The sequence below is a fragment of the Mustela putorius genome, unplaced genomic scaffold, assembly GCF_011764305.1.
Source record: "Mustela putorius furo isolate JIRA1106 unplaced genomic scaffold, ASM1176430v1.1 tig00001402_pilon_pilon_pilon, whole genome shotgun sequence".
In the NCBI taxonomy this organism is placed as follows: domain Eukaryota; kingdom Metazoa; phylum Chordata; class Mammalia; order Carnivora; family Mustelidae; genus Mustela; species Mustela putorius.
In genome coordinates, this window is record NW_025421730.1 from 120,242 (window position 1) to 148,024 (window position 27,783).

The following is a 27,783-nucleotide window of genomic DNA, read 5'->3' on the forward strand; positions in this document are numbered from 1 at the left end:
AGGAGCTTGCTCAGGACAGGCAAGCTGTCTGCCCAGACTCCTTCCTAAGAGTGGAGGACACGCCTCTGCCCTAGTCGTCCCCTCATGTCTCCTTAGCAGCCAGGCTTCCATCTCAACGCACAGGGAGCGGGTGACCCTTGTCTTGCCACCGGCCTGCTGTTCATGCCGCGGCAGGCTATCCTGCTTCCCGAGTGTTTCCGGACCCCAAGGCCAAGGGCTGCTTCTCCTCTCCGGGGGCGGTGTGCTGCGCCTTCCCCACACTTGTCTTCACTCTCAGGCAGAGGGGATGCTGGCAAGAAGAGAATTTCGCTCCATGCGGGTATATTCCACCGAGCTGTGGAGACTACCTCAGGCAAATAGCAGTAGCATCCCCAAACCCAACTCTGATTTCCCAAGGAACGCTGTGCTTTCCCAGGGGAGATTCCCAGGCAAAGAGGCTTTCGCTCGATTAGGGTTTCTCCATCGCGAACTGGGCTCAGTCAAGCAGCAGCAGCCCGCAGAACATTTCTCAGCGAATGCTGTGCTTTCGCAGAGGCTTTGGCTTGGAGCGAACAGCACTTCGCTGCTGCTTCCACCGCAAGGCTTCAGTCGCGTCAGGGAAGAAGAGCTGCGGGAGAGCTGGTGCCTCTGGGGTCTTGCTTTCCCGGGCTCCATGATCGCGTCCTGGGTTCACCCTGCCAGGCCGAACTAAGCAGACACAGCCACAACCCGGCAGTAGCGTGCATAGCCTAGGATGGACCTCTATGCACTCTACCATCTCCCAGTGTAGGCATCGCTTGGCCTTTTACTCTGGCGCTCAGGCGGATACTTGGACTAGGCCATTGCTTTCCCCACAGGAAAGGAGAGAGGGCAGGATCACTGCACACCGACCGAGCTCTGAATAGGGAGCTTGGGGGGACAGTGCCCACTCCTCCCCCTTAAATCCCGTGCCTCCTCCAAGCTTCCACATCCTGGAAGAAGACGGCATCTGACTCCCCGTTATTTCAGGGAGCTGTTTCCGCGAGGTCAGCGTAGGCGCCTGGTGGCTAGCGCATGTCTGCCCCAGGGACAGGTGGCCAAGGAGCTGCTGTCTCCTTGGGCCCAGAGGTTCAGGACAGGCATGCTTTCTGCCCAGCCTCCTTCCTAAGAGTGGAGCACGCGGCCTGCCGTACTCATCCCCTCCTGTCTCCTTAGCAGCCAGGCCCCTGTCTCTCTGCACTGGGAGCGGGTGATACTTGTATTGCCGGCTCTCCTGCTTCGCAACCCTTTCCAGACCAGAAGGCCAACGGCTCCTGCTCTTCTCCCCGGGCAGCGTGCTGCACCTTCGACTGACATGCTCCTGGGGACCGTAGTGAAAAACGTGTCCCTTTCCTTAAGGCTCTTTCCACAGGCGCCACCCCGCTTCTCTCTCAGACAGAGGGGATGCCCAGGCATAGAGGATTTCACTCCATGCGGTTTTATTACACCGTGCTGAGGAGACCAGCTCAGGCAAACAGGAGCATCCCTCAGACCGGACTCTGATTTCCCAATGAATGCTGTGCTTTCCCAGAGGGGATGCCAGGGCAAAGAGGCTTTCGCTGTATGCGGGTTTCTCCCATCGTGCTGCGAATACTAGGCTAAGGCAAGCTGCAACAGCAGCCCTCAGAACCGACTCAGATTTCCCAGCGACTGCTATGCTTTCTCAGAGGTTTTCAGCTTGGCACGAACCGTACTTCACTGCTCCTTCCTCAGAAAGGCTTTGGGTGTTCACTCTGCGCGGCAGGGAAGAGACGCGGGAGAGCTGGTGCCTCTTGGGACTTGCTTTCCTGGGCTCTGAATTTGCGCCCGGGATTCACCTTGCTATTCGGAACTAAGCAGACACAGTCACAAACCTGCAGCAGCGTGCTTTGCCTATGCCTATTACCATGACCTGGGGTAGGTTAGGCTTTGCTTTTTGCTCCGGCTCTCAGGCAGACTCGGGGTCTAGGCCAGTGCCTTCACCACAGGAGAGAGGAGGCGACAGGATCCCTGCACACGGCCCGTGCACAGATTAGGGAGCTTAGGGAACTATGCCCACTCCTTCGCCTTAAACCCTGTGCCTCCTCCAAGCTTCCACATCCTGGAGGAAGATGGCATCTGACTGCCCGTTATTTTGGAGCTGTTTCTGCGAGTTCAGCGTAGGCGCCTGGTGGCTAGCGCATGTCTGCCCCAGGAACAGGTGGCCAAGGAGTTTGCTCAGGACAGGCAAGCTGTCTGCCCAGACTCCTTCCTAAGAGTGGAGCACGCGCCTCTGCCCTAGTCGTCCCCTCATGTCTCCTTAGCAGCCAGGCTTCCATCTCACCGCACAGGGAGCGGGTGACCCTTGTCTAGCCACCGGCCTGCTGTTCCTGCCGCGGCAGGCTATCCTGCTTCCCGAGTGTTTCCCGACCCCAAGGCCAAGGGCTGCTTCACCTCTCCGGGGGCGGTTTGCGGCGCCTTCCCCACACTTGGCTTCACTCTCAGGCAGAGGGGTTGCTGGCAAGAAGAGTATTTTGCCCCATGCGTGTATCTTCCACCGAGCTGTGGAGACTAGCTCAGGCAAGCAGCAGCAGCATTCCCAAACCCAACTCTGATTTCCCAAGGAACGCTGTGCTTTCCCAGGGGAGATGCCCAGGCAAAGGGGCTTTCGCTCGATGAGGGTTTCTCCGACCGCGAGACTGGGCTCAGTCAAGCAGCAGCAGCCCGCAGAAAATTTATCAGCGAATGCTGTGCTTTCGCAGAGGCTTTGGCTTGGAGCGAACAGCATTTCGCTGCTGCTTCCACCGCAAGGCTTCAGACGCGTCAGGGAAGAAAAGCTGCGGGAGAGCTGGTGCCTCTGGGGCCTTGCTTTCCCGTGCTCCATGATCGCGTCCTGGGTTCACCCTGCCAGGCCGAACTAAGCAGACACAGCCACAACCCGGCAGTAGCGTGCATAGCCTAGGATGGAACTCTATGCACTCTACCGTCTCCCAGTGTAGGCATCGCTTGGCCTTTTACTCTGGCGCTCAGGCGGATACTTGGACTAGACCATTGCTTTCCCCACAGGAAAGGAGAGGTGACAGGATCCCTGCACACGGCCCGTGCACAGATTAGGGAGCTTTGGGGGACTATGCCCCCTCGTTCCCCTTAAACCCCATGCCTCCTCCAAGCTTCCATTTCCTGGAGGAAGATGGCATCTGACTGCCCGTTATTTTGGAGCTGTTTCTGCGAGTTCAGCATAGGCGCCTGGTGGCTAGCGCATGTCTTCCCCAGGAACAGGTGGCCAAGGAGCTTGCTCAGGACAGGCAAGCTGTCTGCCCAGATTCCTTCCTAAGAGTGGAGCACGTGCTTCTGCCCTAGTCGTCCCCTCATGTCTCCTTAGCAGCCAGGCTTCCATCTCAACGCACAGGGAGCGGGTGACCCTTGTCTTGCCACCGGCCTGCTGTTCGTGCCGCGGCAGGCTATCCTCCTTCCCGAGTGTTTCCCGACGCCAAGGCCAAGGGCTGCTTCTCCTCTCCGCGGGCGGTGTGCTGCGCCTTCCACACACTTGGCTTCACTCTCAGGCAGAGGGGTTGCTGGCAAGAAGAGTATTTTGCTCCATGCGTGTATCTTCCACCGAGCTGTGGAGACTAGCTCAGGCAAGCAGCAGCAGCATTCCCAAACCCAACTCTGATTTCCCAAGGAACGCTGTGCTTTCCCAGGGGAGATGCCCAGGCAAAGGGGCTTTCGCTCGATGAGGGTTTCTCCGACCGCGAGACTGGGCTCAGTCAAGCAAAAGCAGCCCGCAGAACATTTCTCAGCGAATGCTGTGCTTTCGCAGAGGCTTTGGCTTGGAGCGAACAGCACTTCGCTGCTGCTTCCACCGCAAGGCTTCAGTCGCGTCAGGGAAGAAGAGCTGCGGGAGAGCTGGTGCTTCTGGGGTCTTGCTTTCCCGGGCTCCATGATCGCGTCCTGGGTTCACCCTGCCAGGCCGAACTAAGCAGACACAGCCACAACCCGGCAGTAGCGAGCATAGCCTAGGATGGACCTCTATGCACTCTACCATCTCCCAGTGTAGGCATCGCTTGGCCTTTTACTCTGGCGCTCAGGCGGATACTTGGACTAGGCCATTGCTTTCCCCACAGGCAAGGAGAGGTGACAGGATCCCTGCACACGGCCCGTGCACAGATTAGGGAGCTTTGGGGGACTATGCCCACTCGTTCCCCTTAAACCCCATGCCTCCTCCAAGCTTCCACATCCTGGAGGAAGATGGCATCTGACTGCCCGTTATTTTGGAGCTGTTTCTGCGAGTTCAGCCTAGGCGCCTGGTGGCTAGGGCATGTCTGCCCCAGGAACAGGTGGCCAAGGAGCTTGCTCAGGACAGGCAAGCTGTCTGCCCAGACTCCTTCCTAAGAGTGGAGGACGCGCCTCTGCCCTAGTCGTCCCCTCATGTCTCCTTAGCAGCCAGGCTTCCATCTCAACGCACAGGGAGCGGGTGACCCTTTTCTTGCCACCGGCCTGCTGTTCGTGCCGCGGCAGGCTATCCTGCTTCCCGAGTGTTTCCCGACGCCAAGGCCAAGGGCTGCTTCTCCTCTCCGGGGGCGGTGTGCTGCGCCTTCCCCACACTTGGCTTCACTCTCAGGCAGAGGGGATGCTGGCAAGAAGAGTATTTCGCTCCATGCGGGTATCTTCCACCGAGCTGTGGAGACTACCTCAGGCAAATAGCAGCAGCATCCCCAAACCCAATTCTGATTTCCCAAGGAACGCTGTGCTTTCCCAGGGGAGATTCCCAGGCAAAGAGGCTTTCGCTCGATGAGGGTTTCTCCCACCGCGAACTGGGCTCAGGCAAGCAGCAGCAGCCCGCAGAACATTTCTCAGCGAATGTTGTGCTTTCCTAGTGACTTTGGCTTGGAGCGAACAGCACTTCGCTGCTGCTTCCTCCGCAAGGATTCTGTCGCGTCACGGAAGAAGAGCTGCGGGAGAGCTGGTGCCTCTGGGGCCTTGCTTTCCCGGGCTCCTTGATCGCGTCCTGGGTTCACACTGCCAGGCCGTACTAAGCAGACACAGCCACAACCCTACAGTCGCGTGCGTAGCCTAGAATGGCACTCTATGCACTCTACAATCTCCCAGTGTAGTCATCGCTTGGCCTTTTATTCTGGCGCTCAGGCGGATACTTGGACTAGGCCATTGCTTTCCCCACAGGAAAGGAGAGAGGGCAGGATCACTGCACACCGACCGAGCTCTGAATAGGGAGCTTGGGGGGACAGTGCCCACTCCTCCCCCTTAAATCCCGTGCCTCCTCCAAGCTTCCACATCCTGGAAGAAGACGGCATCTGACTCCCCGTTATTTCAGAGGAGCTGTTTCCGCGAGGTCAGCGTAGGCGCCTGGTGGCTAGCGCATGTCTGCCCCAGGGACAGGTGGCCAAGGAGCTGCTGTCTCCTTGGGCCCAGAGGTTCAGGACAGGCATGCTTTCTGCCCAGCCTCCTTCCTAAGAGTGGAGCACGCGGCCTACCGTACTCATCCCCTCCTGTCTCCTTAGCAGCCAGGCCCCTGTCTCTCTGCACTGGGAGCGGGTGATACTTGTATTGCCGGCTCTCCTGCTTCGCAAACCCTTTCCAGACCAGAAGGCCAACGGCTCCTGCTCTCTCTCCCGGGCAGCGTGCTGCACCTTCGACTGACATGCTCCTGGGGACCGTAGTGAAAAACGTGTCCCTTTCCTTAAGGCTCTTTCCACAGGCGCCACCCCGCTTCTCTCTCAGACAGAGGGGATGCCCAGGCATAGAGGATTTCACTCCATGCGGTTTTATTACACCGTGCTGAGGAGACCAGCTCAGGCAAACAGGAGCATCCCTCAGACCGGACTCTGATTTCCCAAAGAATGCTGTGCTTTCCCAGAGGGGATGCCAGGGCAAAGAGGCTTTCGCTGTATGCGGGTTTCTCCCATCGTGCTGCGAATACTAGGCTAAGGCAAGCTGCAACAGCAGCCCTCAGAACCGACTCAGATTTCCCAGCGACTGCTATGCTTTCTCAGAGGTTTTCAGCTTGGCACGAACCGTACTTCACTGCTCCTTCCTCAGAAAGGCTTTGGGTGTTCACTCTGCGCGGCAGGGAAGAAGAGACGCGGGAGAGCTGGTGCCTCTTGGGACTTGCTTTCCTGGGCTCTGAATTTGCGCCCGGGATTCACCTTGCTATTCGGAACTAAGCAGACACAGTCACAACCCTGCAGCAGCGTGCTTGGCCTATGCCTATTACCATGACCTGGGGTAGGTTAGGCTTTGCTTTTTGCTCCGGCTCTCAGGCAGACTCGGGGTCTAGGCCAGTGCCTTCACCACAGGAGAGAGGAGGCGACAGGATCCCTGCACACGGCCCGTGCACAGATTAGGGAGCTTAGGGAACTATGCCCACTCCTTCGCCTTAAACCCTGTGCCTCCTCCAAGCTTCCACATCCTGGAGGAAGATGGCATCTGACTGCCCGTTATTTTGGAGCTGTTTCTGCGAGCTCAGCGTAGTCGCCTGGTGGCTAGCGCATGTCTGCCCCAGGAACAGGTGGCCAAGGAGCTTGCTCAGGACAGGCAAGCTGTCTGCCCAGACTCCTTCCTAAGAGCGGAGCACGCGCCTCTGCCCTAGTCGTCCCCTCATGTCTCCTTAGCAGCCAGGCTTCCATCTCAACGCACAGGGAGCGGGTGACCCTTGTCTAGCCACCGGCCTGCTGTTCCTGCCGCGGCAGGCTATCCTGCTTCCCGAGTGTTTCCCGACCCCAAGGCCAAGGGCTGCTTCACCTCTCCGGGGGCGGTTTGCGGCGCCTTCCCCACACTTGGCTTCACTCTCAGGCAGAGGGGTTGCTGGCAAGAAGAGTATTTTGCTCCATGCGTGTATCTTCCACCGAGCTGTGGAGACTAGCTCAGGCAAGCAGCAGCAGCATTCCCAAACCCAACTCTGATTTCCCAAGGAACGCTGTGCTTTCCCAGGGGAGATGCCCAGGCAAAGGGGCTTTCGCTCGATGAGGGTTTCTCCGACCGCGAGACTGGGCTCAGTCAAGCAGCAGCAGCCCGCAGAACATTTCTCAGCGAATGCTGTGCTTTCGCAGAGGCTTTGGCTTGCAGCGAACAGCACTTCGCTGCTGCTTCCACCGCAAGGCTTCAGTCGCGTCAGGGGGAAGAAGAGCTGCGGGAGAGCTGGTGCCTCTGGGGTCTTGCTTTCCCGAGCTCCATGATCGCGTCCTGGGTTCACCCTGCCAGGCCGAACTAAGCAGACACAGCCACAACCCGGCTGTAGCGTGCATAGCCTAGGATGGAACTCTATGCACTCTACCGTCTCCCAGTGTAGGCATCGCTTGGCCTTTTACTCTGGCGCTCAGGCGGATACTTGGACTAGGCCATTGCTTTCCCCACAGGAAAGGAGAGGTGACAGGATCCCTGCACACGGCCCGTGCACAGATTAGGGAGCTTTGGGGGACTATGCCCACTCGTTCCCCTTAAACCCCATGCCTCCTCCAAGCTTCCACATCCTGGAGGAAGATGGCATCTGACTGCCCGTTTTTGGAGCTGTTTCTGCGAGTTCAGCCTAGGCGCCTGGTGGCTAGCGCATGTCTGCCCCAGGAACAGGTGGCCAAGGAGCTTGCTCAGGACAGGCAAGCTGTCTGCCCAGACTCCTTCCTAAGAGTGGAGCACGCGCCTCTGCCCTAGTCGTCCCCTCATGTCTCCTTAGCAGCCAGGCTTCCATCTCACGGCACAGGGAGCGGGTGACCCTTGTCTAGCCACCGGCCTGCTGTTCCTGCCGCGGCAGGCTATCCTGCTTCCCGAGTGTTTCCGGACCCCAAGGCCAAGGGCTGCTTCACCTCTCCGGGGGCGGTTTGCTGCGCCTTCCCCACACTTGGCTTCACTCTCAGGCAGAGGGGTTGCTGGCAAGAAGAGTATTTTGCTCCATGCGTGTATCTTCCACCGAGCTGTGGAGACTAGCTCAGGCAAGCAGCAGCAGCATTCCCAAACCCAACTCTGATTTCCCAAGGAACGCTGTGCTTTCCCAGGGGAGATGCCCAGGCAAAGGGGCTTTCGCTCGATGAGGGTTTCTCCGAGCGCGAGACTGGGCTCAGTCAAGCAGCAGCAGCCCGCAGAACATTTCTCAGCGAATCCTGTGCTTTCGCAGAGGCTTTGGCTTGGAGTGAACAGCACTTCGCTGCTGCTTCCACCGCAAGGCTTCAGTCGCGTCTCGGAAGAAAAGCTGCGGGAGAGCTGGTGCCTCTGGGGTCTTGCTTTCCCGGGCTCCATGATCGCGTCCTGGGGTTCACCCTGCCAGGCCGAACTAAGCAGACACAGCCACAACCCGGCAGTAGCGTGCATAGCCTAGGATGGAACTCTATGCACTCTACCGTCTCCCAGTGTAGGCATCGCTTGGCCTTTTACTCTGGCGCTCAGGCGGATACTTGGACTAGGCCATTGCTTTCCCCACAGGAAAGGAGAGGTGACAGGATCCCTGCACATGGCCCGTGCACAGATTAGGGAGCTTTGGGGGACTATGCCCACTCGTTCCCCTTAAACCCCATGCCTCCTCCAAGCTTCCACATCCTGGAGGAAGATGGCATCTGACTGCCCGTTATTTTGGAGCTGTTTCTGCGAGTTCAGCGTAGGCGCCTGGTGGCTAGCGCATGTCTGCCCCAGGAACAGGTTGCCAAGGAGCTTGCTCAGGACAGGCAAGCTGTCTGCCCAGACTCCTTCCTAAGAGTGGAGGACACGCCTCTGCCCTAGTCGTCCCCTCATGTCTCCTTAGCAGCCAGGCTTCCATCTCAACGCACAGGGAGCGGGTGACCCTTGTCTTGCCACCGGCCTGCTGTTCATGCCGCGGCAGGCTATCCTGCTTCCCGAGTGTTTCCCGACGCCAAGGCCAAGGGCTGCTTCTCCTCTCCGGGGGCGGTGTGCTGCGCCTTCCCCACACTTGTCTTCACTCTCAGGCAGAGGGGATGCTGGCAAGAAGAGAATTTCGCTCCATGCGGGTATATTCCACCGAGCTGTGGAGACTACCTCAGGCAAATAGCAGCAGCATCCCCAAACCCAACTCTGATTTCCCAAGGAACGCTGTGCTTTCCCAGGGGAGATTCCCAGGCAAAGAGGCTTTCGCTCGATTGGGGTTTCTCCATCGCGAACTGGGCTCAGTCAAGCAGCAGCAGCCCGCAGAACATTTCTCAGCGAATGCTGTGCTTTCGCAGAGGCTTTGGCTTGGAGCGAACAGCACTTCGCTGCTGCTTCCACCGCAAGGCTTCAGTCGCGTCAGGGAAGAAGAGCTGCGGGAGAGCTGGTGCCTCTGGGGTCTTGCTTTCCCGGGCTCCATGATCGCGTCCTGGGTTCACCCTGCCAGGCCGAACTAAGCAGACACAGCCACAACCCTGCAGTAGCGTGCATAGCCTTGGATGGACCTCTATGCACTCTACCATCTCCCAGTGTAGGCATCGCTTGGCCTTTTACTCTGGCGCTCAGGCGGATACTTGGACTAGGCCATTGCTTTCCCCACAGGAAAGGAGAGAGGGCAGGATCACTGCACACCGACCGAGCTCTGAATAGGGAGCTTGGGGGGACAGTGCCCACTCCTCCCCCTTAAATCCCGTGCCTCCTCCAAGCTTCCACATCCTGGAAGAAGACGGCATCTGACTCCCCGTTATTTCAGGGAGCTGTTTCCGCGAGGTCAGCGTAGGCGCCTGGTGGCTAGCGCATGTCTGCCCCAGGGACAGGTGGCCAAGGAGCTGCTGTCTCCTTGGGCCCAGAGGTTCAGGACAGGCATGCTTTCTGCCCAGCCTCCTTCCTAAGAGTGGAGCACGCGGCCTGCCGTACTCATCCCCTCCTGTCTCCTTAGCAGCCAGGCCCCTGTCTCTCTGCACTGGGAGCGGGTGATACTTGTATTGCCGGCTCTCCTGCTTCGCAACCCTTTCCAGACCAGAAGGCCAACGGCTCCTGCTCTTCTCCCCGGGCAGCGTGCTGCACCTTCGACTGACATGCTCCTGGGGACCGTAGTGAAAAACGTGTCCCTTTCCTTAAGGCTCTTTCCACAGGCGCCACCCCGCTTCTCTCTCAGACAGAGGGGATGCCCAGGCATAGAGGATTTCACTCCATGCGGTTTTATTACACCGTGCTGAGGAGACCAGCTCAGGCAAACAGGAGCATCCCTCAGACCGGACTCTGATTTCCCAATGAATGCTGTGCTTTCCCAGAGGGGATGCCAGGGCAAAGAGGCTTTCGCTGTATGCGGGTTTCTCCCATCGTGCTGCGAATACTAGGCTAAGGCAAGCTGCAACAGCAGCCCTCAGAACCGACTCAGATTTCCCAGCGACTGCTATGCTTTCTCAGAGGTTTTCAGCTTGGCACGAACCGTACTTTCACTGCTCCTTCCTCAGAAAGGCTTTGGGTGTTCACTCTGCGCGGCAGGGAAGAAGAGACGCGGGAGAGCTGGTGCCTCTTGGGACTTGCTTTCCTGGGCTCTGAATTTGCGCCCGGGATTCACCTTGCTATTCGGAACTAAGCAGACACAGTCACAACCCTGCAGCAGCGTGCTTGGCCTATGCCTATTACCATGACCTGGGGTAGGTTAGGCTTTGCTTTTTGCTCCGGCTCTCAGGCAGACTCGGGGTCTAGGCCAGTGCCTTCACCACAGGAGAGAGGAGGCGACAGGATCCCTGCACACGGCCCGTGCACAGATTAGGGAGCTTAGGGAACTATGCCCACTCCTTCGCCTTAAACCCTGTGCCTCCTCCAAGCTTCCACATCCTGGACGAAGATGGCATCTGACTGCCCGTTATTTTGGAGCTGTTTCTGCGAGTTCAGCGTAGGCGCCTGGTGGCTAGCGCATGTCTGCCCCAGGGACAGGTGGCCAAGGAGCTGCTGTCTCCTTGGGCCCAGAGGTTCAGGACAGGCATGCTTTCTGCCCAGACTCCTTCCTAAGAGTGGAGCACGCGGCCTTCCCTCCTCATCCCCTCCTGTCTCCTTAGCAGCCAGGCCCCTGTCTCTCTGCACTGGGAGCGGGAGATACTTGTATTGTCGGCTCTCCTGCTTCGCAACCCTTTCCAGACTAGAAGGCCAACGGCTCCTGCTCTTCTCCCCGGGCAGCGTGCTGCACCTTCCACTGACATGCTCCTGGGGACCGCAGTGAAAATCATTTCCCTTTCCTTAAGGCTCTTTCCACAGGCGCCACCGCGCTTCTCTCCCAGGCCGAGGGTATGCCCAGGCATACAGGATTTCGCTCCATGCGGGTTTATTACACCTTGCTGAGGAGACCAGCTCATGCAAACAGGAGCATCCCTCAGACCGGACTCTGATTTCCCAAAGAATTCTGTGCTTTCCCAGAGGGGGAAAGAGGCTTTCTCTCTATGCGGGTTTCTTGCATCGTGCTGCGAATACTAGGCTTAAGCAAGCAACAAAAGCAGCCCACAGGACCGACTCTGATTTCCCAGCGACTGCTATGCTTCGCATATGTTTTCAGCTTGGCGGGAAGCGCACTTCTCTGCTGCTTCCTCAGCAAGGCTTTGGGTGTTCGCTCTGTCACATCAGGGAAGGAGAGTCGTGGGAGAGCTAGTGTCTCTTGGACCTTGCTTTCCCGGCCTCCATGTTGGCGCCCTGGGTTCACCCTGCCAGGCCGACCTAAGCAGACACAGTCACAACCCTGCAGCAGCGTGCATGGCCTAAGATGGCACTCTATGCACACTACCATCTCCCGGTGTAGGCAATGCTTGGCCTTTGGCACTGGACCTCAGGCGGATTCGCGGACAAGGCCAGTGCCTTCCCCACAGGAGAGGAGAGGCGACAGGTTCCCTGAACACCGCCCGTTCACTGGAATGGGGAGCTTTGTGGGATTGTACCCACTCCTTCCCCCGCAAACCACCTGCCACCTAAAACGCTGTCACATTTTGGAGGAAGATGGCATCTGACTGCCCGTTAATCGAGGGAGTTGTTTCTGCGAGTTCCGGGTATGGCGCCTGGTAGCTAGCCCAAGTCTGCCCTATGGTGAAGGAGATGCTGTCCCCTGGGGACCAGAGGCACAGGACCGGCCTGCCTTCTGCCCACTCTCCTTCCTCAGTGTGGAGCACGCATCCCTGCCCTAATCGTCCCCTCATGTCTCCTTAGGAACCAGGCTTTGTCACTCCGCACAGAGGGCGGGTGACACTTGTCTTGCCACCGGCCTGCTCTTCTTGCCATGGCAGGCTACCCTGCTTCCCGTCCTTTTCCCGACCACAAGGCCAACGGCTCCTTCTCTTCTCTGGGGACGGTGTGCTGCGCCTTCCCCAGACTTTCTCCTGGGGAGTGCAGTTACAGACGTGTGCAATCACGCTTCTCTCTCAGATCTCAAATACACAACATAACCCTACACCTAAAGGAGTTGGAGAAAGAACAACAAAGGAAGCCTAAACCCAGCAGGAGAAGAGGAATAATAAAGATCAGAGCAGAAATCAATGAAATAGAAACAAACAAACAAAAACCACAAAACAACAACAACAACAAAAAAAAAAAAACAATAGAACAAATCAACGAAACTAGGAGCTGGTTCTTTGAAAGAATTAATAAGATTGATAAACCCCTTTCCAGACTTATCAAAAAGAAAAGAGAAAGAACCCAAATAAATAAAATCATGAATGAAAGAGGAGAGATCACAACCAACACCAAAGAAATACAAACAATTATAAGAACATACTATGAGCAACTCTACGCCAACAAATTCAACAATCTGGAAGAAATGGATACATTCCTAGAGACATATAAACTACCACAACTGAACCAGGAAGAAATAGAAAACCTGAACAGACCCATAACCAGAACGGAGATTGAAACAGTCATCAAAAATCTCCAAACAAACAAAAGCCCCGGGCCAGATGGCTTCCCAGGGGAATTCTACCAGACATTTAAAGAAGAATTAATTCCTATTCTCATGATACTGTTCCAAAAAAATAGAAATGGAAGGAAAACTCCCAAACTCTTTTTTTTTTCTGAGGCCATCATCACCTTGATCCCAAAACCAGACAAGGATGCCATCAAAAAAGAGAACTACAGACCAATATCCTTGATGAACACAGATGCGAAAATTCTCACCAAAATACTAGCCAATAAGATTCAACAGTACATTAAAAGGATTATTCACCACGACCAACTGGGATTTATTCCAGGGCTACAAGGTTGGTTCAACATCTGCAAATCAATCAATGTGATACAACACATCAATAAAAGAAAGAACAAGAACCATATGATACTCTTCATAGATGCTGAAAAAGCATTTGGCAAAGTGCAGTATCCCTTCCTGCTTAAAACTCTTCAAAGTGGGGCGCCTGGGTGGCTCAGTGGGTTAAGCCTCTACCTTCGGCTCAGGTCATGATCCCAGGTGCCTGGGATCGAGTCCTGCATTGGGCTTTCTGCTCAGCAGGGAGCCTGCTTCTCCTCATCTCTCTCTCTGTCTGTCTCTCTGCCTATTTGTGATCTCTCTCTCTGTCAAATAAATAAATAAAATCTTTAAAAAAAACTCTTCAAAGTGTAGTGATAGAGGGCACATATTATCAATATTATCAAAGCCATCTATGAAAAACCCACTGCAAATATCATTCTCAATGGAGAAAAACTGAATACTTTTCCGCTGAGGTCAGGAACACGGCAGGGATGTCTGTTATCACCACTGCTATTCAGCATTGTACTAGAAGTCCTAGCCTCAGCAATCAGACAACAAAAAGAAATTAAAGGCATCCAAATTTTGCCAAATTGGCAGAAGAGAAGTCAAACTATCCCTGTTTGCAGATGATATGATACTGTATGTGGAAAACTTAAAGGACTCCACTCCAAATCTGCTATAACTTGTATAGAAATTCTGTAAAGTGTCAGGATATAAATCAATTAACAGAAATTGGTTGCATTTTTTTTATACGAAGACTGAAGAAATAGAAACTAAGGAGTGAATCCCATTTACAATTGCACCCCAAACCCTAAGATACCTAGGAATAAACCTAACAAAGAATCTATACTCAGAAAACTCTAAAGTACTCATGACAGAAATTGAAGAAGACAAAAAGAAATGGAAAAATGTTCCATGCTCCTGTATTGGAAGAACAAATATTGTGAAAATGTCTATGCTACCTAAAGCAATCTACACATTTAATGCAATCCCTATCAAAATCCCATCCATTTTTTTAAAAGATGTGGGACAAATCATCCTAAAATATATATGGAACCAGAAAATACCTCGAATAGCCAGAGGAATATTGAAAAAGAAAGCCAAAGTTGTTGGCATCACAATTCCAGACTTCAAGCTCTATTACAAAGTTGTCATCATCAAGATAGTAGGGAACTGTCCCCAAAACAGACATAGATCAATGGAACAGAATAGAGAGCCCAGAAATACACCCTCAACTCTATGGTCAACTAATCTTCAACAAAGCAGTTAAGGAATGTCCTATGGAAAAAAGACAGCCTCTTCAACAAATGGTGTTGGGAAAATTGAACAGCCACATGCAGAAAAATGAAATTGGGCCGTTTTTTTACACCACACATGAAAATAGACTGGAAATGGATGAAGAAGCATAATGTGAGAAAGGAATCCATCAAAATCCTTGAGGAGAGAACAGGTAGCAACCTCTTTGACCTCAGCAGCAGCAACTTCTTCCTAGGAACATCGCCAAAGGCAAGGGAAGCAAGGGCAAGAATGAACTACTGGGATTTCATCAGATCAAAAAGCTTTTGCACACCAAAGAAACAGTTAACAAAGCCAAAAGATGACTGTCAGAAGTTACCTGGGAGAAGATATTTGCAAATGACATACCAGATAAAGGGCCAGTATCTATCCAAAATCTATAAAGAGCTTATCAAACTCAACACCCTAAGAACAAATAATCGAATGAAAAAATGGGCAGAGGACATGAACAGACATTTCTGCAAAGAATACATCCAAATGGCCAACAGACACATGAAAAAATGCTCCACATCACTCGGCATCAGGGAAATACAAATCAAAACCAGAATGAGATACCACCTCACACCTTTCAGAATGGCTAAAATGAACAAGTCAGTCATGACAGATGCTGGCGAGGATGTGGAGAAAGGGCAACTCTCCTACACTGTATGTGGGAATGCAAGCTGGTGCAACCACTCTGGAAAACAGCGTGGAGGTGCCTCAAAAAGCTGAAAATAGAACTAACCTATGACCCAGTGATTGTAGTACTGGATATATACCCTAAAGATACAAATGTGGCAGTCTGAAGTGGCACATGCACCCAAATGTTTATAGCAGCAATGTCCACAATAGTTAAACTATGGAAAGAACCTAAATGTCCTTCAACAGATCAATCAATAAATAAGATATGGTATATATGTAAAATGGGATACTGTGCAGCCATCAAAATAAATGAAATCCTGCTATATGTGATGACATAGATGGAACTAGAGGGTATTATGCTTGGCGAAATGAATCAATCTGAGAAAGACAACTATCATATGATCTCCCTGATATGATGAAGTGGAGATGCAACATAGGCGCTTTCGGGCGTACGAAAAGAAAAATAAAAGAAGATGGGATTGGGAGGGAGACAAACCATAAAAGACTGAATCTCACAAAACAGACTGAGGGTTGCTGGGGGGAGGTGTGTTGGGAGCGGATGGTGGGGGTATGGACATTGGGGAGGGCAGGTGCTATGGTGAGTGATGGTGAGTGCTGTGACATGTGTAAACCTGGTGATTCACAGACCTGTACCCCTAGGGATAAAAACACATTATATGTTTATAAAAAATTTTAAAAAATAATTTAAAAAATCCATTAAAGAAAAAACACATATTGCAAGCCCAGAGCTAATCTCATATTCAATCAAAAAAGTTTGAAAGTTTTCCCCTTAAAGATCAGAAAAAAGACAAGTGTGTCCACGTTCACTACTCTCATTTGACATAGTACTGGATGTCCTAGCCAGAGAAACAAGGAACACAAAGAAATAAGACTTCAAAAAAAAAAAAAGGAAGAAGTAAAATTTTCCTTTTTTGGATAACATGAACTTACATGTAAAAAAATCCTAAAAACTTCACAAAAATTTTTGAATAAACAAATTTAATAAAGCTGCCAAATACAAGATCAATATATAAAAGACAGGAGTTTTGTTTTGTTTCGTTTTTTTAAAATAGTTTTTCATGTCATCCTTGCTCAGTGTTCATGCTAATCTTCTCTGCATCATTCCAATTTTAGTATATGTGCTGCCAAAGTAAGCACAAGACAGGAGCATTTTAACACTCTAATGATGAACTATCTGAAAAAATAAAGAGAACCATCTAATTCACAATAGCAACAAAAATAATAAAATACTTAGGAAAAGATTTAACTAAGAAGATGAAAGATCAGTACCCCATAAACTATGACATTGATAAAGAATTTGAAGGAGACATAAATGGAAAGATAGCTCATATTTATGAATGGTAAGAATTAACATTGTTAAAATGTCCATACTACCGAAAACCATCTGTAAATTCAATTCCTATCAAAAGTCCAATGTTAGGGGCGCCTGGGTGGCTCAGTGGGTTAAGCCGCTGCCTTCGGCTCAGGTCATGATCCCAGGGTCCTGGGATGGAGCCCTGCATCAGGCTCTCAGCTCAGCAGGAAGCTGCTAACTCTTCTCTCTCTGCCTGCCTCTCTGCCTGCTTGTCATCTCTCTCTGTCAAATAAATAAATAAATAATATTTTTAAAAAGTCCAATATTTTTTTTACAGAAGTAAGTAAAGAATCCTAAAATTTATATGAGACCATAAAAGACAACAAATAATTAAAGCAGTTCTGAGAAAGAATGAAGAAGCGAAATTACACTTCTTGATTTGAAACTATACTACAAAGCCCTCATGCTCAATACAATAAAGTATACTGGCATAAAAACAGACCAATAAACAAGTTGAACAGAATTGAGAGTCCAGAAATAAATCCTTTGATACAGTCACCTAATATTTTAGAGGGGCCAACATATATAATGGGTAAAGATAGTCTGTTCAATAAATGATATTTAAAACCGAATAGTCACACAAACCAGCATGAAACTGGAACCTCATATCACTCATAAATCTTAACTTGAAATAGATTAAAGACTTAAATGTGATGCATGAAACTAAATTTCCTAAAGGAAAACATAGCAAAAATTCTCCTTGACATTGGTCTTGCGAATAGTTTTTTGGATACCTGGCCAAAAACACAAGCAAAAGAAGCAAAAATAAATAAATGGTATTACATCAAACTAAAGTTTCTGCATTGCCAAAAAAAAAAAAAAAAGAAAGAAAACACAATCCACAAAATGGAAGAAAATACTTACAAATCTTATATCTGAAAAGAGGTTAATAAACAACAGATACAAATAGAAAAATATATATAATTAAAAAAATAGCAAAAGGATCTCAATAGACTTTTTTTTCAAAAAAGTTATATAAATGACCAACAGGAGCATTAAAAAGTGCTCAAAGTAAAACCTCAGGGCAAAGTCATTTTGTTGTTGTTGTTGTTGTTTACCTCTGAAAAACACAACAAGATATTACTACCTATTAGAATATATACTACCAAAAAATTAAAACTAACAAATTTTGGTAAATATTGGGGGGAAAATGGGGAACTTATGCACTGTGATAGGGATATAAATTTGTATGGAAAACAGTATGGAGATTATTCATATTATTAAAAGTAAAATTACCATATGATTCAGTAATCCCACATCTAGGTATATATCTAAAGGAAACGAAGTCACTATTCAAAGACATATCTCTACTCTTATGTTCATTATAAAATTATTAACTCTAAGAAAGAGATGGAAATAACTTCAGTATCCATTAATGGATGAATGAATAAAATAAGTATGGTAAATATATACTATGGAATACTACTGAACCATGAAAAATTAAGAAATACTTCCATTTACAACAGCATGGATGGATCTTGAAGGTATTATACTGAGTGAAATATTTCAAAGATTTTATATATATTTTAATTTATGTATTATGATATCCCTTACATACAGAATCTGAAGGAAAAGCAAACTAATGGAAACTTAGAGTTGAGTTGACAAGAGGTGAACCTGGGGTGGAATAAGGTGGTCAAAGGGTACAAACTAGCAACTATAATATGAAAAAATTCTGGGGATCTAATGTACAGCATGATGATCATAGTTAATAATATATACATCCATTTTTATTGTGCTTCCCTTTATTAAACTTTGCATATATCACATTCTTACAAGTTGAAAGTTTATAGCAATCTTGTATAAAATAGGTCTGCTGCCACCATTTTTCTAACAACATTTGTTCATTTTGTGTCTCTCTGTCACATGTTGGTAATTCTTGCAATATTTCAAGTTTTTTCATTATTATTATATTTGTTATGGTGATCTGTGATCAGTAATTATGACCCACTGAAAACTCAGAACTAGTTTACTTAAGGTATATACATTGTTTTTCCTTAAAGACATAATGCTTTTGAACAGTACAGTATAGTGTTTATTTTTTATATGCACTGGGAAACATAATTTTTTATTTGCACTGGGAAACCAAAAAAAAATAATAATTTGACTTAGTTTATTGAGATAATCACTTTATTGAGGCGGTCTGGAACAAAACCCATAAGACCTCTGAAGTCTATCTCTACTGTACTATATACATAAATGTTGCTAAGAGAGTAGATCTTAAAATTCCTTACCATACATGCATAATAAACAGTGGCAACTATATGAGATAGTAGATGTATTAACATTTTTATGTAGATTATATTGCAATACAGATGTAAGCCAATTTATCAAATTGTACAAAATTTACACAATGTTAAAAGTTTGCAATGTTATAAAAAATCATTTCTTATATTTACAAATTATAATATGTCGATTATTTTTCAATAAAGCTGGAAAAAACTTTTTGTAGAATTAATCTATTTTTCAAAAAAGGAAGTAAGGAAGTAGAAACTGCAACTAACTCTGAAATAATAGAATATAAAATCCATTTTAGTTATAAACACTGTGACAAAAACTATTACTTAGTTTACAATGAAGGAGTACTTAGGAAGCATGAAGGATGCTCTATAAATAAGGCTGAAAGAGCTCAGTTTTAAGGTTTAAATTTAAAATCTTCTTTTGAAATACTAAACTGACCACCCATTTTTCCAAACATAAATGTCTTAACTGCATGAATTTATTTCATACAGACCCTTTCTTAAGCAGCATGCAAAGTTTGAATAAGACAGACTTGCTTAAGTTTCTTTATGTTCAACAGTAAAGGATACTTCCCTCAAAAGAAGAAAAATCAGCATATTTATTATGATAATTATTATTCATAATTTGATTCATATTGAATTAGGGAATATATATCCTCAGAGGGGGTAAAGTAAAATGAAATTTATTTGGTAAATGTGTCTATGAATAGTCAATACAATGCCTCAATATAAATGAATATTATCATTTTGAACAATTTAATTACTATTATTAGAATTATTATAAGTATAAAAATAGCTATCATTTTAGCATGGAATATGAGACTCTCATGCTCCATGCTTCATTACATCCACACAACAACTCTGCATAATAAGTATTATCATCATCACCATTTTCATGGGTGAAAATACTGAGGCTAACACATTTAGGTAACTAGTTTATGATTACATGGCTAGTAAAGATGCATCACACTAATTTAGGCTTTATGATTTCAGAATTGTACTCTTTCCACTGCACATTCTATTACTCTGTAAATACTTGGCTTGTTTTCATTTAGTTCTTTAATTTTATTCATGTGGTGATGGCTTAAAGCTTCATTTAAAGGAAGCTTAAAAAATTCATTTAACCAAAAGCTCCCAAGAATTAAAAATGTCATGGATATCATTAGTTAATGGGTAACAATATATTTTCCACTCGAGTGAGATAACAATCAGAGTATTTTTCTAAGTTTTAGTCTCTGAGTGTTCCAAAGGACTTTGTTAAAATAGAAATATTTAGACAAAGGTGATCAAAAGTCTAGATCAGGTCACCTTAAGATATAATATTAGGAAACTGAGGAAACAAATGGAGATTTGAACACTGAGCTATGATATAATGAATGGTTTAAAGTATTTAGTAGAGCATAGAAAAGCCCTTGAAAGCCTGGTCTTAGCCTAGCATTGCAGCTTCTGGGATATCTATCTATGATCTACCTACCTATCTATCTATCTATCTAGATATAAATTTGAAAACTTTTTCAACTTACAGATTTTGAGAAATAGAACATAATTAGCACCATAGAAGATCTGTTTATGATAACAACCTAGCCCCTCCTCCCAGTTTGTTAATATTCTCTCTTATTTAATGTAACATTGTGCAAATATACAACTACTGATTTGCCATTATGAATGAAATAACTATAATCATCAGTTTGCATATCTGGTGAAAATATTCATTAGTTTCATGTTGTATTTCTAGGAATGGTCCAAATTTTTTTTTTTAATTTTTAAGTTTTCTAATATTGTCCAACTTACCTCATATGTTTTTATTATGTGCACTGTCATTCCTTCACATTCTTGCAAGACATTTTCACTGTTGCCCCAATATGGTAAGTGTGTAATAGTATGTCATTCTAGGTTTTAATTTATTTTTAATTTAATTTAATTTAATTCCAGATTCATAATAAAGATAAACAGTTTTTACATATGAGTGGCCATTTGGATTACCCGTTCTGTAAAGTACATGCTCAAATCTTTTGATATCTTAACATTGTGTCATACTGACTTCTTGAATAGTAGATTTCTGAATGAACTTTTAGCTGTGTAGATCTTCTCTATTTTATTTTGAACTTGTTTTCATTTCAAAATCCTTATATTTATTTTCATAATCTGCTTTTATTTTGCTTTGTCTATTATCTATCTATCTATCTTTTTATTTGCAAGCAAGAGAGAGGGAGCAAGTGAGAGCGCAGGGAGGGATAGAAAAAGAAGGGAAAGGAATCTTAAGCAGGCTCCAGGCTCAGCACAGAGCCCAACTCTGGGCTCTATTTCACATCCATGACATCATGACCTGAGCCAAAATGAAAGAAATAAAATAAAATTAAGGTGTTAAAAAAAAAAAAAAGGAAAAAGAATTGGACGTTTAATTCAGTGAGTCACCCAGGCACCGCTGTGGTATCTTAAATTAGCTGTCATATCTTTAAAGTTCTAGAGTATCCATTTAATTCATTTATAAAATCTTTCTCAATATCATTTTTAGTTTCAGTTTTTTGTTCAATTTACTTCCCCTCTCATTTCTTTGCGCAGAGTAATCAAGCCATTTTACAATCTTTATTGATCATTTTCACATCATACTTAATCCCATTTTGTCTATCAAATCTTGTTAATAGTTTTTCTTTGTGTGCTTTGTTACATTTTGCTATGTTCAAGACATTATATTTGAAACTCTTATTGAGTAGGGATAATTAAGAGGTATAATAATGGTACGGTCCTCCTTGGCAGGATTTTCTCTTATATCTGAGACTCTACAAAAAAATCATATTCCAAATTCAGTGATTGACTTTCTCAGTTTACATAGAAGGCAAGGTAGGCTATAGTCTTATTTCTTCTTCTCCTTGTGCTTTGGGGATCTTAACTTAAATTTGGTTGTACCAAAATTTTCAAATTTGATTGCTGCTGGATTTTTGAATTTTGTTTCTCTAGTATCAAGTGTCTATTAAAAAACACAGCTCAGTGTGTTTTAGCAGTTTCAAATGCTCTCATAGCTAAAATGGCTTCATGCATATATCTCTAGACTCTCATTGTGTTTCGTATTTTGGCCCAGTAATCCCTCACTTATTTTTATAATCATTCTGATATTTTTAACTTTAAAAGCTATTTTTGTCTGGATTTTTAAGTTGTCTTAAGTAGGAGTTTTTAGATCACCATTACTATAAGCAACAACAAATATACATGAAAATATCTGCAGTAGTTTATCACATCTTTCTGGCTCTGAACTTCCATAAGCCGGGGCATCCTTCTCTAATCACTTAGGCAAACTCCAATTTACCCTTTAAAACAACACAAGAATTGCTTCATTTAAGAACATGTTCAGGGATGACTCTTCCCCACTGTTCTTACCAACATTCCCACACACTCTCTTTGCTACCCACACCTTGTTTATGAACTTTCATTAGGGTATATCAGCGTCACCAGAATTTTGCTCTATTGTATTTTTGTCCTTTAGAGCTTTAATTAAATATTAATTCCATAGAAAGTCTGTCCCTTTTCTTTCAAACCTGGGTTAGTTATTTCTTCTCATTCTTTGTCAGAAGCTACTTTATTAGAGAAACTTACAGCTGTATTGTGACTTTGGAGCCTTTACAGTTTTTTGACTGGAAAAATCACCCATCCCTGAGATTTTTACGCAGCTTCCTAGCTGATATTATTCAGAAATCTGTTCAACACATACTTTTTCAGGGAGGCCCTTTCGGACCACTCAGTTACAAAACCTCTTCTCAATCACTGCTCTTTCTAAAGTGTGCTTATTTAGTTCAAATATGCATCACTATTAAAGAAAAAACAGTACGATTTTTTTCTTTTTAAAGTTGGCTTACCTATTACCTATCTCTCCCATTAAAATTATTCCTCTGGGCTGGGGTTTTGTTGTGCTCATCTTAGGCCAGGCACTCAATAAATTGTCTCTGAATGATGGAATTGTTTGACTCCCTTGCTAGATTCTCAACTTCATGAGGCCAAGGATTGTTCTATTCAGTCCTTCTTTATCCTCAATGTGTGTTATATTGCAGTCACTTACGTGACTAATGGGAAAAATCACAGAAAGAAAGAGTTAAAACTACAGAAAAACCCCGTAGGTTCAATAACACAAAGCTTTCTAAAATTATTTAGCCCAAGAATTGAATACTGGCTGCACTTTTGATTTTTTTTAAATGGTATTGAATTTAATTTAAATGGAAATACTTGAATGGTAGAATAATAAAACAAAATTATAAAAGCAACTTGCTCCTTAAAGTAAGAATTATATAGGGCATCTCTTCTAGACGCAAAATTTTCAAATGTCAAACATCTGAAAGCATAGAAGGAGAAGTAAGAGTGTGAATTGTGTACTTCAATGCTCTTTTCTTTATATTCAGCAAACAGCTTCATTCACACCTTTCCAGTTTTTTCAACTCTTTTGACAACGCCTTCAGAGGAGTTACTGCTGATGACCACCATCACAGCCTGACAGGAGAAATTTTATAAAGAAAAATAATAGCATGTTTTTCCCAAATTGTTAAGGATATGGTGAAGCTCTGTCGGATTCAAAGGAGGAATGTGCAATTCCATGCTATATATAATAATAACTTCTTATAATAGTGGCTTTGCAATTTTTCAGATATATCCATTTACTGAAACCACTATCAAATAAACAAAAACAAACAAATTAACAGGGGTTCGAGACAGGAATTATCTAATCTAAAAATAGCACATGTTCACAGAATACACAACACATATCCCAAGTACTACTATAGGTTTCAAGTAATAGTCAAAACAATAGTAAACATGATTCAGACCCTACCAGTCAAATCATAAATGGGACCTTAACTGTAAATCCTTATCTTTAGATCAAAGTGGGTAATTGGGTGCTGAAGATACATTATAGAACTAATATGTTATAGACTTCCTCTGAAATGAGTCATTTATTCCATCACTTTTCCTGTACAGCTGCTGACCCATGTTTTGGTTCCTGGAAATAGCTGCTACCCTGTCATACTTCTTAAAATCACATATAGTGATAACTCTACTCATCCTCCATTCCTCTGTGACTGTCACTGTGTTAAAATGTGGAGTCAGCTGACTCACTTGTGGTGGTAATAAAGAAGATGAGTTTGCAAAGTATTTTGTTATTTCTAAAAATGCAAAAAACCAAATTACATTGAAATCATAAGGGATGTTTCAGGGAGAGCTTTAGGATGTGGTTTTCTTGTGTCATCCACAGAGATTAGCTCCAACACATATTTAAACTCTCCTCTAGGAGCAACCTTAGTGGTAAAACAAGAAGATAAACAGATGTATACACCCCCTGGCACAAAATTATCACTTATGTTTGGCTTCCTAGTCTCCTCGTGTTACTTATTTATCTTAACTTCTCTTTGAAATCAGGGAACACAGAATCTCAATCAGTTGACATTTTTCTACTGAATTACCCAATAGTCTTATCATACCCCTAAGACTTTTTAAAATTATTTCACTCATAATCCCAAATCTGCTTTGCTTCCTCATCTTAGTACACTGTAATTTGATTTCAAAATGAGGACAGTTGTCAGTAATGCCACATTCATTAATCTGTTTTACAATTCCATGTACTTAGAACTATGAAAATATGTTAATAACATCCATTCCAATAAGCCACCCTAAATTTATTCTCATGAAACAAGACCTCAAGAAAGAGAATTCAAAATCATCCATGTATTTGCAATTTATTGCAATAAAGCCTTTATCAATAGACTTCCCTGTGCACATGGTGGTCAAATTGCTGGTGAAAACCAGCCAGATCTATTACAAGCTTTCTCATGGCTTCTAGGTAACCCAAGTGAGCCTTTATTGATACTGGGAAGGGATAAAGCAGGGAAGGGATATAAACAGTGATGTAAGAATTGGCTAGACAAAAGTAATGACTCTCATTACAAAGTGAGTATTTTAAAGCAAATTATCCTGTTGGGAAACATTGTTTTATAAAATAGTGGGGTTTTTTTATATTAACTTTTTAAAATTCAATTAGTTAACATATAGTGTCCCATTAGTTTCAAATGTAGATTTCAGTTATTCATCCATAGCATATAATAGCTAATGCTCAGTACTTACTGTTATGGCTTCTTGAAAGCAGAATTTTAACCCCCTGAGCCACCCAGGCGCCCTTGAAAGCAGAATTTTAGATCTTATTTTCTGATTACTTCCATGTAGTACAATACTTCCCTGCTAGCAACCTTCAAAACATACTGTTTGTTAGAGGAATTTCTTTAATAATAAATAAATAGGAATTTATTTAAATTTATAAATATATAAAATAAACAGGGAATTAATTAATATTTATTTAAATATTTCACACTGTTTCATTGTTCATAAATAGGGTGATGATATTATAGCCATTAGTTGGTAGCACTGATATATCACTTTCTTTTTTACTTCTCAGTGCATTCTCTCTTTGCACAAAATAGATATATATTTTTAAAAGAATCTGAATCTGTTGCAAAACTTTTAAAAAACCCCTATACAGTAAAGTTTATCATTTTAAGTAATCTCAATTATCTTCCTCAACTGTGATAGTATATCCTTCTATCTAGGCCAGATATTGTATGAGGGATTTGAAGAGACATACTTTTCTAAATTTCACTTTTCTCATCTGTAAAAATGCTGATCATGATCCTACAATAAAATACACTTACAATTTTTTGATGAAAATTAATTTATTTATTTTAAGATTTTATTTATTTATCAGAGAGAGTGGGCGAACCGAAAGAGCAAGCACAGGCAGACAGAATGGCAGGCAGAGGCAGAGGGAGAAGCAGGCTCCTGGCCGAGCAAGGAGCCCGATGCGGGACTCGATCCCAGGACGCTGGGATCATGACCTGAGCCAAAGCAGCTGCTTAACCAACTGAGCCACCCAGGCGTCCCTTTTGATGCAAAAATTTAATCTGTAATAAACAATATATTTGCTGTAATGCGTGGTTATGGAAAACATCCTATTTAATTATAAGCAACAACAGTATTAGAAATTAAGGAAATGTGTCCTATAATATTTAAAGTTTTAACACATAATTCCCGTGCTTTGCCTTATTTTCTCAAATCCCTTTACCACTTTCACTGACAGTCTAATGTACTTTTTCTACTAGTAGCCAGCTCTTTGTCTTTTGTCAGAAAGATCCCTTGTTGAATTATTATAATAGAGATATTAGCAATAATAATAATAATAAATAGCAATGAAAATGTTTAAAAAAGTTTTTTTAACTAATTAGGGTTCTTAGACATCAATTAGAGGAACCACCTCTGGAAAGCAAATTAATCTGCAAGACAGTCCCAGAATTAACAAGCAGTCAGATACAGGGTTGTCCGTAGACTGAAAGGTCAAGCAAAAGGACTAGGTTTGGAAAATAGGTAAGGGACAGTGAAAAAAAATGATCAAATTTTTGGGCAAAATAAAATCTTAGGTGTCCTTTCAATGAGTTCTGGGCATTATGTAGCAGTTGAGAAAACTCTGGAGATTATCTCAATCCATGGGAGTCACCCCGTTTATTATCTTGCTATTCACAAAGTTATTTACAAAGTGTACAGCAAGAGGTTATAATGTAGAAAAACTGATGGGTAATGCACAAGATTCTTGTTAACAATAATGCAAGTTAGTGATTTTTCATTAGAAAACATAAAATTCTATATTCCAAATTATGGGGCCCAGAGCACTTCTGCTGCTGCCAACTCTGCTTATATCCCAAATAACCATGTGAACTAATTTTTAATATCTGCTTCTCTTATTACTTTTTGAATAAAAATTTCTGACACAAGTATTTTATAACTGTGTGATAATCATGCACTTAATTTCTTGGAGAACAAAACACACTTTAGCATAACTATGTTCTTTCACAGAACCAGCCATTGATAACACACTTCTAGATGTTAGAAATGATGTAATAAAATGTAGAATATTGGGCACTCGTTTGGTATTCTTTGCCATGCCATGTTTTGCACTATCTAAAAAAGAGATCAGTGAACTTTGACTGGAGTAGTAGTAGAATGGAAGAAAAATAAAATATTACAGAGAAGAATACTCTGTGGGTCCACAACCTAAAACGGCTTGGGATTCCCATCATTTGGATCCCTGTAGCTTTACAAAAGTCAACAATGAAATTTTTGTAACTCCGATTAAAGTTGATTCCCCAATACTTTTTCAAACATCTCTTGTAAAGTATTGTTTCCCAGAAAAAAAAAGGGATTTTGCACATGTATCTGCCTTTGTCTCTGGTCATGATCTCAGTCAGGATCCTGGGATCGAGCTCCATATCGGGCTTCCTGCTCATTAGGGAGTATACATCTCAGTCTCTCTCGTCTGCAGCTACCTCCCCCTGCTCCACTCATGCTCCTCTCTCTCAAATAAATAAATACAATCTTTATTTTTTTTAATTAAAAATCAGATAAATAAAATAAAAATAAAAAAGTCTGGTCTTACTGCCCCATTTAGCTCCTTTTTTTTTTTTTTTTTGAGTTTGTATTTTAAAGCAGCGTGAGAGAAACATGAGGATCTCAAAAATTAAAAAAAAAAGGAAAAAATTTGAGTTTTGTTCGGATTTAAGCTCTGTCTGCTAGACAAAACCGTTGGCTTTGTTAACATGTGAAAAATTCCCCAACCAGAGCCTAAGATAGAAATTCTAATAATTTTTGTAGGAAATTAAAAATTTTAAAATTTCCCCCAACCCCCAATTACATACAGACCCATTCAAGTAAATTCATTCCAATGTCCCAAACCAACCTTTTCTAATAGTAATGCATCTGTGTAAACAGGGTCACCCCAAGGGAATAAAGACCTATTATATATCTTTTTCCTGTCTCTTCCAACAGTCACATTGTGGTAAGTGCGTAGCAAGACAAATTTCTATCGATAAGACATGATATTCATCAGGGAAGGGTATTATGTCCATTTGAACAACTGAAAATCATTGTAATTTTATCTTGGTGCAGCAGTAAGTGAAGATGGCACAGCTGTGGGGTTCTTGAATATTATATATATGTTATGTACTGGGAAGATGGACCGAGACATTATAGAGATATTGGTTATCCAAGAGAGATTAGTGAACAGCGTGTTGATAGGTGCCAGGTCAATAGCAATATACTATTCCTTTATTAGCAGAAAGCCAATGAGGGAGTGACAACAAGGAACTTTTAAACAACATCAAATATTT

The 27,783-nt window shown here is 44.6% G+C and overlaps 1 pseudogene; it reads right to left on the reverse strand.

Annotated features, from left to right (window-relative positions):
- Positions 1 to 16,049: 16,049 nt before the first annotated feature.
- On the reverse strand, positions 16,050 to 16,141 carry LOC123394083 (annotated as a pseudogene).
- Between the last annotated feature and the right edge of the window lie 11,642 nt (positions 16,142 to 27,783).